Source organism: Drosophila subobscura, chromosome O (genome assembly GCF_008121235.1).
Source record: "Drosophila subobscura isolate 14011-0131.10 chromosome O, UCBerk_Dsub_1.0, whole genome shotgun sequence".
NCBI lineage: Eukaryota > Metazoa > Arthropoda > Insecta > Diptera > Drosophilidae > Drosophila > Drosophila subobscura.
In genome coordinates, this window is record NC_048533.1 from 23,820,870 (window position 1) to 23,836,803 (window position 15,934).

The 15,934-nt window shown below is 44.0% G+C and overlaps 1 protein-coding gene across 2 annotated transcripts in view; it reads left to right on the top strand.

The window, feature by feature from the left end:
* The window catches only part of LOC117899634 (ankyrin repeat domain-containing protein 50), a 30,179-nt gene that overhangs the window by 5,451 nt on the left and 8,794 nt on the right, over positions 1 to 15,934 (top strand). Inside the window, exon 1 of one of the 2 annotated variants that reach the window (XM_034809793.1) lies at positions 2,335 to 2,345. The exons of the other annotated variant lie outside the window; for it this stretch is intronic. The gene's annotated coding sequence lies outside the window, so the exon portion shown is untranslated. Of the gene's footprint in view, positions 1 to 2,334; positions 2,346 to 15,934 lie in introns of those variants that run through there. 2 annotated transcript variants of the gene reach the window in all.

The window sequence follows — 15,934 nt, forward strand, 5'->3', positions numbered from 1 at the left end:
CACTCGGCGTGCGGGGCAACTCCCCAAAATGAGATTTGTGTGTGTGTGCGGCGCTGGCTATTTTTGTGGCCACTGCAACCAGCGACAAAAACAAAAAAAGTGTAGAAAAAAAACCTCCATGACAAATAGTTCAAAGGCCCTGCTGTTCGCAGAGAAATAGAAAGATGGAGAGAGGGAGAGAGATTTCTTTTTGGTGGGGCAGCACCAGCAGCCGTCAAGTGTGTTCGTTGTTTTTGTTATTTTTAGCAGAACGGCTGGACGCACCCCGGGGGAATGAGAGGCAGAGAGAGAGCGAGCCCGAGCCCTACCACATGTCAGTGGAAATAATGAATTCATTGCAATGGCCAAAAAGAGTTTGTTTTTGGTTAGATCTCCTCCGTTCACTTTCCGACCTGGAAATGGGTCAACCAGCAATTGGAAACCGGCCGGCAGTTTCCTGTCTTTTGTCTTTTGGACGATCATGATAATCATGATTATGACGACGAAGCCCTCACATGCGACACACCCCTCGAATGCCACCACACACCCATAAACTCACTCAATTTGCCCTTTTGGCCTCTGCTCTAGAATCAAGATAAATTTGATTATTGCGTTTTGGTGGCGTGTAAATTGTTGCAACTTGCAATCATCCATCCAATCGGATTTTATCGATTCTTGTGGGGCCTTTTAGGCCTCAATGAAGTCACGCAGCCGAAGTTAATTAAGGAAAAACGATTGCGAAACGAGGCCTTGTCTTTAAGGCTCCCTTACCTATTTTCATTTGATAGATTTTTGCTTCTATAAGAAGTGAAACAGAGGAGAAAATGTGTACATATATTTCATTGGTAAAAGAATGCTTGTGTCCAAGTAATAATTCTTAAAACGAAGACACAACTCGATCATTTCATATGAATTCCTCGTAAACAAAGATTTGCGAATTTTTGTGATAAACACAGGGACAACTGATTTACAATTCTTACTCGTATGGTTTTCATGATGTTTAGTCTTAAGGTCAGACTAAATTGTCATGTTTTTATGATATTTAAAGGCCAAAAAAAGTCGGATTTTCTTAAATCCGCCTCAGACTTATTAGGAAAATAGTATTAGTAAAGAATTCACCAGTTCTAGGCATGTGCTTAACATGTCCGTCTGTTCATTAAAGTAATGGGTATATTATGTTCGTAACATCCATGTTAGCGTGCTTGCTGTCTGTAATTTAAATGATTATGAGATTGTTGACTTGTGGTGTGCACATCGCGCCTTCTCCTCCTGGTCTCTTCACGGAGCTGTCATTGGCGGTGGGTTGGGGTAGCATGGGAACGCATGTTACTCAAAGGGGGCACACGAGGGGGAAAGTGTTTTATGCCAGTGCTACACATATGTATAGGCGCACACACACATGCATACATAAATATGTACTTACGAATATAAGCACACTTTTACGCAGCTCCTCTTTCTATTGTACTTTATTTACATTCCGCTTTGGCGCTGCTATGCTCTTCTCTGTTCTCCGTTCTGCCGTCATGGTCAATGGCCGGTGGGGCATGAGGCATGCGAGAGCAGGCAGCCACAGCGACTACGGTTGGACGATGACGAGAGCTCTGTTGCCGGTGATGGTGCTGGTGCTCCATGTTATGATATAATCTGCGGTTGCACCCCAAAACAACATAAGAATTATATTTCTTCAGAGGCTTTCCATGTGAGCATTTCATCAGGTTTGCTGCTTCTTCTGCTGCTTCATCTCTTCATTTACTTTCCCCACACTCACTCTCTCAATTTCGCTCTCTCTCTCTTTCTCTCTGTGTATCTCCTCTAAGCCCCAACTCCGTTTGTCGCTCTTACTTTTCTCTCTTAAAGTGTAGTCTTCAGTGTAGCCTTTGTCAGCTGCCAACAGCAGTGCTCTAGCGTCTAAATTAAAAACTAGAGAGAGAAAAACACTCATAAGAATAGAGAGCTAAATGCTTTCTTTTGGGTCGAAATTTTGAATACACTTTCGAAGTGCACAATCTATAATAAAATATACAAAATTCAATTGTTTTTCTCACAAAGTAATGTAAGAATTTCGATTAAGATCAAAATTGTTCTGTTGCGAATGACTTAGAAATTCCAAACTTCTCCATGAAATCATAATACCCTCTCCAATTGCACTGAAAACTGTAAGCGAAGGAAAGTGTAGTGTTGCTGCCGCCGGCAAGTGCCGTTCAGTTTAACTAACGGCCTGTCTGTCTATCTGTCAAATGGGTGCGGTGTTAGTTTTTCACGTTTTTTAGTTGGTTCTTCAGTTAGTTTTTCATTTGGGCGAAGATGAATGCAAACAACAGCAGCAGCAGCAGCTACTATACATTGAGAGGAAGCAGGAGCAGGAGACCTTGTAGCAGGTCCTTTCTAAGGCAGCATCAGTATCCCCCACCATAATTTGCATAACACTCGCACTTGCACTTAGTGGATGACCCAAATTTGACAGTCGCCATGGGGGCTTCCTCTCTACACAAACGAAGCGAATGCCATGAAAGAGGAGGCTGAACAGTGGGTGGGTTGGGGCGCGATCATGTGTTGTAATTAACTCAGTAGGAGGGAGGAGGCAGCCGCAAAGGTCAGGGATTTGGTGTCTGACGGAAAAGGCGTGAGGTGAAAGCGAATTTGTTTGTAATGCCTTTCCCAATGCCATGCCTGGGGTAGGGAGGAACAGAGGAAAGCAGGTTGCTGTTAAGCTCTTGCTAAAGATTCATAAATTACGCAATTAGCTTAATTTGTTTTGCGGTCGTGGCCAGTGTGGCATGCCACTTGGTCCTAGAAATAGCAATGGAGCTGCCTTGGAAATTGATGTGATTCATTCAAGGGAGGCAAATACTGGAATTTAAAGATAAGAAAATGTGGTCTAGAAATTGAAAGAACGAAACAATCTTTAGTCAAGAGTAAAATCTTAGCGTTTAAATGTAAATAAATAAATACAGACTTAGTCATTCCTACGAATAGTAGAAGAGTACATCTGTGGGCTATATCTAGAAAGAGTCATTTAAAAATCAAGAATAAACCGTAAATCTCTTAAGATAACAAGACCAAAGGCTCACCCTCATCTATGATTTATTCCTTCAAGAATACTGCAGATTCTATTCAATTTTCCCCCCTATCTCTAAGGATCTTGTGACCATTTCTAACCAGTTGATGATAACCACTTAAACGTCACCTGCTGCTACTCTAAGCGTGTCTCTTCTGTGGCACGTTGTCGTTGCTCCGTTTCCATCACCCCATTGTACGATAGATTTCCCAATGCAATAATCTCTTGTGCAACGCGTGCAGCGCACATTTATCATCGATGCCAGAGCCCTCGAATGGCATGCCATGCCCCAATGGGCATCGCATCCACAGACAGTTTACGCAATGGAAAGTGCCACCATGTGTGGGTGCCACACAGTGGCGCAGGCAGAGGGGGCGAAACGCCTGGCCACCCATTAAACCATTTATCTAAGTTGTCCCCCAGCTGGGAGGGGAGATGGTTGCAATCTCTTTATGTCCAACGCTCGCTATCTCTTGGATTTTCATTTAGCTTTTATTTTATGCTGTTGCTGCTCTCAATTTCTGTTTGCTGTCTGCTGGGCGTGGCCCCGGATCCCTGATTAATGAATGAATGAATGAATGAACGAATGGCGATGTCAAGTGACAGAAAATGCTCTTTAATTTACGGCTTCGTTGAGTCTTCGACATAACTTTTGCAGAGAAAGTAGAAAAGAAGCAAAGTGAAGTCCTTATGTAAACCCTGTCGCTGACTCATGGTGTTACGAGCAAAATCAACTCTTTATTGCATTTAAAAAGGGCAGAATGACAGAATGAATGTGGGTCTTCCCCACACATTTTGCCACATTTTGCAGTCAGTGTGTTTGTGTGTGGAAAGTTTCGAGTGTTGCAACATTTCCTTCCGGTCACTCCGCGGGCCTCCTCCATTGGCCTGCCACTTTGGGTTTTCCCAAACAATTGTAATGTTGCCTCTTCCTGTTGGCTAGTGGCAACATGAGCTGTGGCAGCCTGACCCAAATATGTCTGCCATTTGGTAATTGCTTTGCTTTGCTGTTTTCTGTTCGCTAAATTAAGTTGTCCAACATTTTGTACATTTTTTTATTGTTAATTTTACAAGCTGAACTGGAGCCAGACTTCTTTCCTATTAAAATTTGAAATTAATCCCCGAAACAAAGGCAATGGGAAGGACTTTTATAGAGTACTTCGATTCGCTTTGCTGGCTCTGCTCTCGACATGGTATTCCACTTTTTGTTTAAACAAAAATCGAAAAAATACGAAACGCGCACATTTCGCGCACTCTGCTAATTCTTCAATAAACAGAACTCAAATTGTTTAAACATTACTTTATGGGGCTGGCATGTCCGCCTGTCTGCCGGCTGCCTCTCTTTTCTATTTGCTTTTTATATGAGGAGGCACAAGGCCTATAATCTATATATAACCCATGCCTCATGGAGTGCCATTATGGCCATAAAAATACCGCTTTAATTTATGAGATCTCTTCGATTTGCGACCAACTGTTAATTAGCAGCGGCACAAGGTCCTACTTCACCCCAAAATGAGGCATGAACAAGCCCGACAAATGAGGCATGGTTACGAACAAAAAGTAATAGCCAAATGAAGCGTGACAGCAATCTAGCCAAAAGTAGCATGCCACGCCCACAACGTAACCCAACGGCGCCAGTCGATTGTTTGTTTTGTTCTCGGAAGGGGACTTTATGGGGGGCTTTGCCCATATGTAACCCCAAAGACAGCTACGGGACGGAATGACGGGATGGAACAATGTTGTCGCTTGACGCCAACACTTTTGGCTAATTGCTTGCGGCAACACACAGCCCGACCAGACCAGACCAGACAATTGGCTTAGTTTGATCGTTGAAGAAGTTTAACAGAACAATGGGAGAAAAGTTGAGGGCCAATCCGGAAGTTGGGAACAAGATTTTATGACTCGAATAATCTTATTATCGTATGTGTGCCACTTGTTGATTCATTATTTTATTTACTTTTATTTATTTGCTGATTAATCCGCCATCTATTTGCACTTGTTCATAATCAGAACTCCTTATCTCTCAACCCTGATGTTGATATTTCCTCAAGAGTTCGTCATGTACATGCATCTAAGTGGAATTTCAATTATATTATCGACAATATTAGCACAATATTTAGGAGCTGCAGCACCCACGCAGCCCATGCCCCTCGCGCGCCCCTCCTTGACTGCAACAGAATTAAATGCAACGTACCGCAAATTGGCAAATTGCTGCAGTGCGCCCATCATCGAAGCCATTAAATTTGACAGAGAGGTTCGAAGGCGGTGAGGCGAGTGCCAGTGGTGGTGGTGGTTGTGGAGCTCTCTGTGGTGGTGTCTATGGTCATGTCGAGAAGCGGGGCCCAGCGTTAATGTTGTTTGCCAACGCATTAACATGCACCCAAGGCACACGGCGCAGCCGTCACATTACGCATACGCCGCCGCGTGTCCACCTAACTGTTTGCTGTGCGTGTGCGGATACCCTCATTTAGAGAGGTATTATTATGTTCAGAATGCTGAGAGGAAGATCGTTGGCATATTTGATCTTTTCCTTTCTATTCTGGGTTTCAAGTGCACAAAAAATCTGATGAAATCTACTATGATCGCAGTTAGACTATATATTAATATCTGACAAAGCGCAGCAAAGTCATTCGCTTTGTACACAATTGACCAATCGTTCTGCAAGGGTATAAACCATATTCGCATATAGAACTATTGTCAAGTTTTTGGTATTGTAGTATGCATGCTGCCAATTAGGATCTAGTCAGTCGACCAGCAGCCTGTTCTCTGCCTGCTGTCCCCCTGGCGACCGAGTGGCAACAAAGTGACGGCATAAATAATTGAGTGGCCAAAGTGCCGGGTCCACAGACGAGAGAGAGAGACGAACGTCAGTCCAGTGAAGCGAGCACGAGTATATTGCTTTGTGATGGAAATGAAACTGCAATTGCGAATGGAAGTGGAAATGGGAAATCTTATCGAATTGACATAGTTAAGTCAACGACTGGCCGCCAGACAGTAACCCGGAGGCGGCGTAGCGGTAGGCGGATATTCGGTTGTAATTACTAACAATTTTTAGCACTAAACAAGTTGCCATTGGCTTCTATGTGGCATGCGACCCGCTGGCATGGGGTGTATTTCATTATCCATCGAGCGGCCAATAAACTTGTTTCTCGTTTAACCAACATTTTGATTGCAGCCAACAGCGGCGGCAGGCTATCGCCCACTGGCCCCCACTGGAGAGGCAAAAAACAGATTTAAAGCCGTCTGATGATTGCTGGGGGGCATTGATTCCCAATACGAATATATGACGCAGCAATGGGAGGGAGGCGTATGCGTAATGTGCCATGTACTTCCTTTGTTTGCACTGATATCAGGACATAAAGATAAGGTCCAGCAGTTGCAATGGCAGCCGTTCAGTTCGTTGGCTGTTGACGTTGCAATCATCCATAGACTGATGCCCCACTGCACACAGCTTTCCACATTCATTAAACACCCACAAAGTGCACTCCTCCTCCGCCAAAGAGTCAACTGCTCTTAATTGTCTTTTAATTAACTTTATTTTTAATTTATTATAGTTTTTCATTCGAAAAACGAACGGCATGGAGGAGGGATGTTTTGCATTCGCAATTTGTTGAGTGTTTCAATTGAATGAAATGAAAAACTTTTGCGGCAAATTGGGAATTTGCTTGTGACATACACAAGCGGCTAAAAGGATAAAAATCCAACCATGGACTCCACTCGAGTCGACCTGGCGGTGCGTTTGGCAGCCGACTTCCTGGCGCTCTGCTACTGCTGCTGCTGCTGCTGCGGTCACAAGCCGCAAAAAGCATTTAACCCACATTTGGCTTTGGGTAGAGACAGAGACAGAGACCGAGAGAGAGCCACCACAGTGCAGACCTCGCTTTTGCATTATGCAAAGTGCTCTGGCCAGCACAAGTTTTACCCGTAAGTTGTTTAAGCCAAGCCGCCAACTGTCGCTGTCTCCGTCGCCCGTCTTTGACTTTAGTTTGGGGCCAAGATGGGGAGTGTAGGCTTACGAACCGGCCAACCGGCACATGTCGCGTGTGTGGAAGATAGGATGACGATGACGGCCAAAGAGACAGCTGCAAGTGTCGCTGGTTAAGCAGCATTTTAATTTGCCTGCCATGCCGCACACTCGCATTAATAAGCCAAAGTCCGAGCCAAAGCCAAAGCCATAGCCAAAGCCATGTGAAACGCGGAACAGATCCAGGAAGAAACTGCAGCTGGAAAGCCGAACGGCCGTTGCTTGAATGTGTATCAAGTGACCAATTTGTGGGCCCTGTGGCGGTGGGGGGCATGAAGGCATTTCCATGGCTCCCGCGGCTGTCATTTCTTTTAAATATATGGGATGTACTATAAGGAAAAGGAAACCCTACAAAAATAACACACAACTCTAAGGCCAAACAGTGGTTGAATATTGTTATAAAAATGAAAGAAACTACTAAAAAGTGCAGGGGAAAAATGCATGAAATTTTATACAATTTTAAATGATTTATTTTGTAATATTTAAAGAGCAGCTCCACCCACAAAACATAGTCTCTGTTCGTACACTGTTGTACCACTGTGCCATGACCGCTTGTGGTTGCTCTTTCTGCCTCGTGTTTGAAATGTATATCAAGAACAACACAGCCAACCACTTGCCCCGGTCATGCCCACCAACTATCATTCAACTGCCCTGCCCTGCCCTGCCACACCACTGACACAATTTCAATTTGCAACCATCTAAGCTTTGAGCGCGCGCGGAAAACGTTCTTGCTGGCATCCAATGCAAATGCAACACGTGCCCTGGGTTCCCTTATAAATTTGCCATTAAATTAAATGTATGCAACAATAAATAAAGTAAAATATGCAATATGCAGAGAGAGATAAATGTGAGTGTTGTCAGAGTGTTGTGCCACACCATTCCACTGCCACCTTCGTTTCTCTCTGTCATTTTGTTGTTACTGCTGTGCGTGGGGCATCGCTGACATCATATGCCATCATCTGTTGTGGCACCGCCGCAGCTGGCTCTGGGGTTGAGCGGTTTTTGGGCGTGGCTCGGTCTCCGGCTGTGGCGGCTTCCTCTGGCTCTGGCCCGCTCGCTGCATTTGCATGCTAATGGACGAACGTTGTCTGTAATTTATGCCCGTTTTTTTTGTTGTTATTGTTATTCTTATCGCAGTGCCACACAGTGTTTCTCAAGGTCAAACTGTGCGCCAACTTCCGGAAGAGTTGAATACCCGTAAAGTAACACAAGTCATGAGTAACAATTTTATGGATTTTCTGAGTGAGAATGCAAAATAAATTGCAAAAATTTTGTTTTTGAATTTGAGGTATCAAACAAAGAGCTTCCACAGTTCCTATGACTGGTCCTATACGAGGAGAAAGCTTACAGGCCCTTCCTCTCGAAAGGGGTAAAAAAAGTCCATGCCTGACAAGGCTGCTTAGAGCAAGTGCAGCACAAGGAGACACTTTATGGTGGCAGCTGCTTTGCGACTGATTTGCAATGCCATCCGACAGCTGTGAAGATGGCTCTGGCGTCTGAAATCCCTCTCTTATCATGCACTCCATTATTCAGACCATTCATAATTAATAGTTAATTAAAATGATTGGCTCTGTCTTTACATTTAATTGATTTTCATTTCCTTTCAACTAATCGACTAGAGATAGCTTTCCAGTGTAATCTGAGAGACCTTTCCTCCTCATGTTCTACGAAACTTTCCTCGTAGATTGGAAACTTCAACAGAATGGTTTGCCAAGTGCAATGTGGAGCATGTGGTATCCTCAGCTTGTGGCATGTGTTGCTCATTTGAGTGTGTTGCTCGTCAAATTTGATTAGCATCTTCATATTGTACCAGTATGTATGTAAATATGTATGTAAGTATGTACACCTGCTGCTGCTGCTACTGGAATTAGCATCCATCCATCACGACAGTTCACTTAGCCCATAACTTTCGATGGCATCTGCTGCTTGACGCTGGTTAACACATCGTTGCCACAAATTGGTTGCCCATCCCAATTTCCATCACATGATTACATGCTTCGTTGGGGCCTCGAAATTGGGTCCACAAATATTGATTTTTAGCCCTACTTTAAGCTGTGGTAAATTGTACACACGAGTCCTGCCATTATGCAATGACACACATAATATTACCAAATTTAATTAACTGCCGAAAAATCATTCGATTATTTCCATAGTGGAGGCAATTGTTTGCTTCATTCAGCATGTGACTAAATTGCTTAATTGACCAACTGAATTTCTGAATTTATTAACCTAATTTCTATTTGCCTAATTACACATCAAACACACAGAATAATACAAATATTTAATATTAAATTCTACTCTCTCTCTTTCTATCGTACACGACTGGAATAGTTTTTGGTTTGATTTTCTATTTGCACGAGTGTGTATTTTCCTTTAAACTTTTGTGTTTTCTTTGCCAACAAATGCAAGTGACAGGCAATTTAAACTGCAGTTTAAGCTGCGGAAAAAAACCATTATACAGAGGAGATAGAAAAGCTTTGAGTCGGTAACTACATTTTTAAATGGAAATAAATTGCTTATCTGCTGAAAAACATTCCATTTGAAGTTCCAAGAGCAGTAAAAGCAGACCGATATGGATCGGGAAAGGCGATTTAAATGCGGCTTTATTTAAACATATTCCATTCATAATTCAATCCCACAGAGATTTGAATTACTCCCATTTTTGGTGCTCGTATTACACCATTATTTTCGCCCAGTGTAATTCGTTTGGAATCCTGTCCCTGTTGGCCATTTTGCTGTCACTCTGCCTTTGTGCTTGGTTGCCGGTTACTTAACTTAAACTTAATCCAACAATCCACGTGGCAGCACACTTAATGTCAACTTGAATTCCGCTGATGTGCCAGTCGGTTGGGTCGTGCACTTGACCGTGCCCCGTTGTCCGAAGTCCATTTCCCCGTCGAGTGGCAGCGGAAATGCAGCAATTAAGCGGCAATAAGCTGACCCAAAGTGCACGCACAAGCCACAGCCACGCCCACTTTTCTTTTGCGCTTTTCCTCATTTACCTTGCTGTGTATGTATGTACCATGTATGTGGCAGAGGCACGTGTCGTCAGCAGGGCTAAATCAATGCCAAAACGGGAGCCATTTGTAACTGCATACTTTGGTGGCGTCTCCGACAGAATGGAGTCAGTCATCCCCTCTCTCAGCTTATGTGTGTGTGTAATCACTACGAACATTAATTAAACCTGGAGCTTAGGACTCCAGACAGCGAGAACGGCAACGTGCTCCTGCATTTACTCGTAATTGACCTGAAGGACATAGACCTGACCCTTGGCTTTTGTGTCTCTCGGAAAAATTAATTCCATTCGAAAAAGCTACTCGGAAATGCCCTTTCATCCAACTATCCATCGAGACAGACTGACAAACAGAGACTTCTGGACAGTTTTCAGTTCAATTAAGTAGATTGCCGGGAAAATGTAATGAAAGGCAAAAGGAATCGAATGTTTGGTCTGAACATGAATGCCAACAAGAATCGCCTGTTTGGAAAAAGAATTTTAAAAGATTCGTCTGCTTGGAGACGGAATGCTAAAGGATTCGTCTGTATTCCGAGAATAAATGACAAGGGATTGGCCGTTCGGAGACAGAATGTAAAAGGGATTGACCTTGCAGAAACAGAATGCCAAAGGAACTAATTCGCAGAAACAGAATGCCAAAATATCCACTTCTCAGAGAGCAAATGTCAAAAGGAACACAAACACTTTTCCATAGTCGGAGAATTAGAGATGGATTAAAGCTTCAAAACGAAAACGAGGCCATAAATTCCATTTGATATTCATGCTTCCATCGGAAGGGACAACGTCAGCCCCATCGTTTTCCACTTATCCCATGTCCACGCCCACTCGCACTCCCACTTCCACTCATTCATCAATAAACGAATGAAAGGACAAGGTTGTAAAATGTCAGACAGCTGTCAGGACAGACGATACCCCCGCTGTGAATGTTGTGTGTGTGTATTAATTTGATTAAATGTTACTCAACAAACACAGGGAACATGGAACATAACCCAAATATATAACAACGATTCTCCCTGCATCTGCTCCGTGTTTTCGGTCGCTTCTGTTGTGGGGTTCTCCCATCCTTCGGTTGACATTTCCCCAAACAAGGAGGCCAAACACGCAGTTATTGAAAGACAAACACAGAGAGAAGCATGAAGAGAGAGACCAAGAAACAGAGGGAAATGGAGACGCAGAGGAACATGAAGAGACAGAGAGAGCCAGAGCTTAAAGTGGAAGGCAGCCCTAGGATGACAGTCGAGAAGGAAACGGCAATGCCAAAAGGCAAGTGCGTGTGCCTGCATATGCCATGCCACACGAGGAGGAGGCATACGAGCCATAAAGCGGGTTGAGTAGTGGGCAGGAAGACAAGTGACAAGTTTGTGTGTGTGTGTGTAGGGCAGATGTAAAGGTGATATCGGGGTCATTGTAGTGTTTGTCAAAAAAAAAAACGATGTCAATATGTGCTCGTACGCACGAAACAACACCAAAGACAAGAGAGTACAAGGGGGCAACATGGCAGTTGACATAGTTAGACGGCCGAAGGGAGTCGTCTCTCGATGTGCGGTGCCGCTGGCAGTGCTTTATTTTCGAGATACAATGCAGCTGGATGATAAAAAATAAGCCAAGAGAACGCAGTGGAAGTGGTTCCCTCGGCTCACTCTTTTCATAAATTGGAATATCAGCAACGCAATTCAATAAACAGAGAGAATATGGAATAATCCAATTCCGTATCAAATATTCAATTTGCATGTTTATTGAATTGCGTTTGTGAGATTTCAATTTGCGAAACGACTCACGGGAAAAAATAAGGTTTTCAAATGAATAATATAAGAGTACTTGTACTGTAACTGCTGAAGCTGAAGATAAATATTGACTTTCGTGGAGTGATAAATATAATGATAGATGGTCAGAAGGGAAATAAACACTGCAGCAAGCCCAAGCTTTCAGGCAGAAATGCACCACAACGGACAGGCGCATGACGCGCGACCTTTTGAGATTACTTTTAGATTCTATAAATATAAGCGCACATTTTGTTATAGCTCTCTGGAACACTACGAGTCCATGCTGATTCCTCAATATAGCTTACTTTTCTTTAGTATATTTCCAGAGCTTTATCCAAAGTAAAAGCAATGTTTTCCATTTGTTCATTGAGTGCTCAGCTGAGCCCCTGTCTGCAGTTAATAAATGTATCATAATTTGGGAAACTGCACGAAATTGCAGGATATAAGAAAGGGAATGCCTGGCATGCCCATGACATGTGCAGAAGGCTCTTTCGGCACTAAGGCACTTCTGCTGTTATTTTGCCCCCAAAATTGTGTGCCGTTCTCTTTTCTCTGTTGAGTGCTGAAAAATGCATGGAAAGTGCAGCAGGAAGCGGGAAGTTTTGAGGGAAGCATGCCAAAGCAAGCAAAGGAGGGCAAGGATACAATGTCGGCATGCCGTCATGCCGGCAGTCATGCAATATTATACGAAAATCCTTGCCAAGAGTGATGATGATGATGATGGCGGTGTCAGGATTAATCTTAGCATTTATATACGTGATCCTTTGCCTGCTCTGGCTCGTCCTCTGGTAGAATTTTCATATTTTCATGTGCGGGAAATGCATTTATGTAGCCATGAAAAATGTAAGTTTAATTAAGCGTTCACCCTGGGGCCACCCAACAACGATGGTGCAACGGCCATCACATCCTGCCAACAGCCTCACATCCTGTTCCCATTTCTGCTACATCGGTACTGTGCATACGGCATTGTCCTTTTGGATGCCCGCATTGAATCCGCATCCGGTGCCCGGCCCTGTTGCCGCAGGAGCATTCACAGCAGCGCTAAACACAATGCCAGGTTTTGGGCAGGTTCCAGACCGAACAGCCACCAACGGGGAGGAGTCCTTAGCGCGGGTCCTTTGGGAGAGGCTGCCTGCCAACCTCCAGCGGTATTGTATTACAGAATTAAGCGCATCTGAAAGGCGAACTCACTGAGCATTTACTTTGATTTCTCCATTGAATGTAGCAATACCCTTTGATGCATGGGGGTAACATGGAGTCTGGGACTCGTTTTAAAATTAAGTGCTTTAGGTATCCCTCTCAAGGAATGAAATCTTGTACTTCTTGTACTTGTACTTGTAGCTTCTATCTGTTGAAATGTTCTCGAGGGTATTTTCACATCGTTACCTGGGTTTTTCGTATTTTTTCTCCTTTTTTACACTCGTTTGTCATTGCCTGCAGCTGAGGGAGTGAGGAGCAGGAGCGCTTAAAATCGATACGGCAGCGTTCCTTAGTGTTCGTTCGGGTGCCTTTTTACACGGGTGTCGCCCCTAAGCTGATTTTGGCTCCTGTTTTTTCCCATGTTTCTGCACGTACAGCGAATTTCGCTGGATTTTTACCTTGGCTTTGCCTTTACTGGTGTGTTGCCCCATGGCAAACAATTTGCTGCAATATTTGATTTGTTATTTACTCTCTCAATTGTCGCCCCCTGATGAATCCTACACAAAGCCATGTGCAGTGTCTGTTGATGGTAGGAAAGTGCGACTGCGGAACAGAACCCTATCTCAATATGCATATATTTATCCGTGTCTGCGCACTATTTGTAATGCATGGAATATATTTTGTTTACGAAAAGTTATGGCGTGAATAATTGAACGAGTCAACAAGTCGGAAAACTTATTACTTAAACATGAGCCATTGCCCGCCCATGCGACGCCCATGGAGACCATCATAATCAACAGCGCAAGCGAACTTAAAATAAAAACGAAACCAAAATATGTATGTAAATACACATTAATGGAGTACTTCCTGTCTGCCATCCTTTTGGCAATAAAAAATAATGCTGCAGAGTAGAGATATTCGAAGAGAAGGTGCCGTGGAAAATTGTGGTTCTGACATCGTAAATGATCTGCAAAATGTACGAGGAACTATTGAGGACTAAGAACTGCTACAGCATATTTACCAAGTTCCTGCGTAGCTCTTAAAAGTACTCTCATTGATGCAGGATACACAAAAACAAGACCAAGGCTACATTACAGTCGGAAACTGTTATTTCCTGCACTGCTCGAGTACAGGGTATATACATACATACATACATATGTGCATACTTAAAAGAAAACCGAAAATGAAAAGAGGCACTCCAAAATGGTAGTTGTAAACGCCCTGTCTGTGGGTGCAACATTTCAATTACATCCTATCCGCCCCATGCCTTTTCCGAGGACCACTAACATCCTTTTACTTGTGGTGTGGTTTCTGTCAGGGGCAGCTCGCTCTCTGGCTCTCCGGCCACTCTGGTCTGGTCTTTCCTGCACAGCACAAAAATCACAGCTTCAGCTCCCTCTCTCTTTCTCCTGCCGAAAAATTTGCATGTTTTCTTTTACTGTCGGGGGCCTTGCATTTGGCAAAATATTCCCACGCCGCATATATTCCAAGTCCATGCAGCTGCCAGTAGCAGACAGAACCAGAAACCGATACACACAGAGATACTGAGATACTTTTCGCAGCCACAGATGGCTGTGTGTGTGTGTGTGGCCCCCATGTGGATTGCTGTCTGTTTTTTAATGCAATTTTCCTATAAATATTATGGATACTTGTTGTGTGAATCGGATTCCTTAATTAATTAAATCTTTGCATGCAATTTGTTCAAATGCCCATTCAATGCCTCAAGCCTGAATCGTATGCAAATATTGCCAATTCCCTGGCCAATTACAATGCGTGATTAGCTGTACGTATTTAATTAGCATAATTGCTGCAGGGAGAGAGTTTCGGCTTCGGAGTTGGGGGATCCAATTAAACTTTACAAAACTACAAGAAAATCGGCTGAGCCATGAAAAATTCATTGAGGAGCGAGCTACACGGTCTGCCAGTTTGTCAAGTTTTCTTGCAATAGTTTTGAGACTTTGAGGAGGGGCTGAGGAGGAAGAGCTGTGCTGTGGAAATGGCAATTAGCATTGCAGTTTGAGACACGCACTTCTGCCAGAAATTAAAACCATTCAAACTTGCATAATTAGCAAGCGTATTTGCTGTGCTATTCATCCACTCAAGAAATCTTTAAAAGCTACCCAAAGAGTGAGAATCAGAGCCATGCAGTGTACCATTCCCATTTCAATTACAATCGCAAATCAATTTGGCTCCATAAAAGAGAGAAATTGAGAGAGAAACGTGCAAATTGCAGGATACTTGAATGTGTGGCCGACCAGCCACAATGCAAACCAAAACCCTGTGTACGTGCTCTATTGTTGTGGGAGCTGTTGGACCCACCGCAAAACGTCGACGGTGACGTTGACGGTGACGTCGGGCAAACTGGAGTGCATCCCATATCCATCCAATAATTACGTTTAAGCGGCCACAGCGAAGGAAATGGAAGAGGCAGCAGCGCACACAACACGTGTGCCACAACGTGGCGCGGGTCAGGATGTTGATGTGTCGCACCCAGATCAGGCTGGGATGCTCAATGCGACGTTCCATTTGACTTTCTTCTGATGGAGGATGCCCGTCCGGGATGCTGTCACACGCTCAATCAATGGATTTTACAGCTGACTTGCCAACATTATGGTAATCTGCCGCCACCCAGTCCTGTCCCACCTCTGTCCCCCGGGTCTTTGTGTGTGGAGCGCGAAGCTCTGCAAATGGTTCCCCCATTTACGTCACATCACCCTTTCGCTGCGGTCGGATCCGGTCCGTCGTCAGGTTGCAGACGTAAATCATTCATTTCACTTGCTACGATTTTTTATGGCCACCGAGTTCTTTTTTTGTGTCCCCGTCTCGTCGGAGCGCACAGAACGTGCTGAATTTGCTCCATTTCTATGTGAAAGTTGGACAACCAGAGAGTGCTGTGCTGTGCAGTGCCGTGCCGTGCCTTGCAGGAAGGCATGGGAAGGAAGGGGTGGATGTATGTA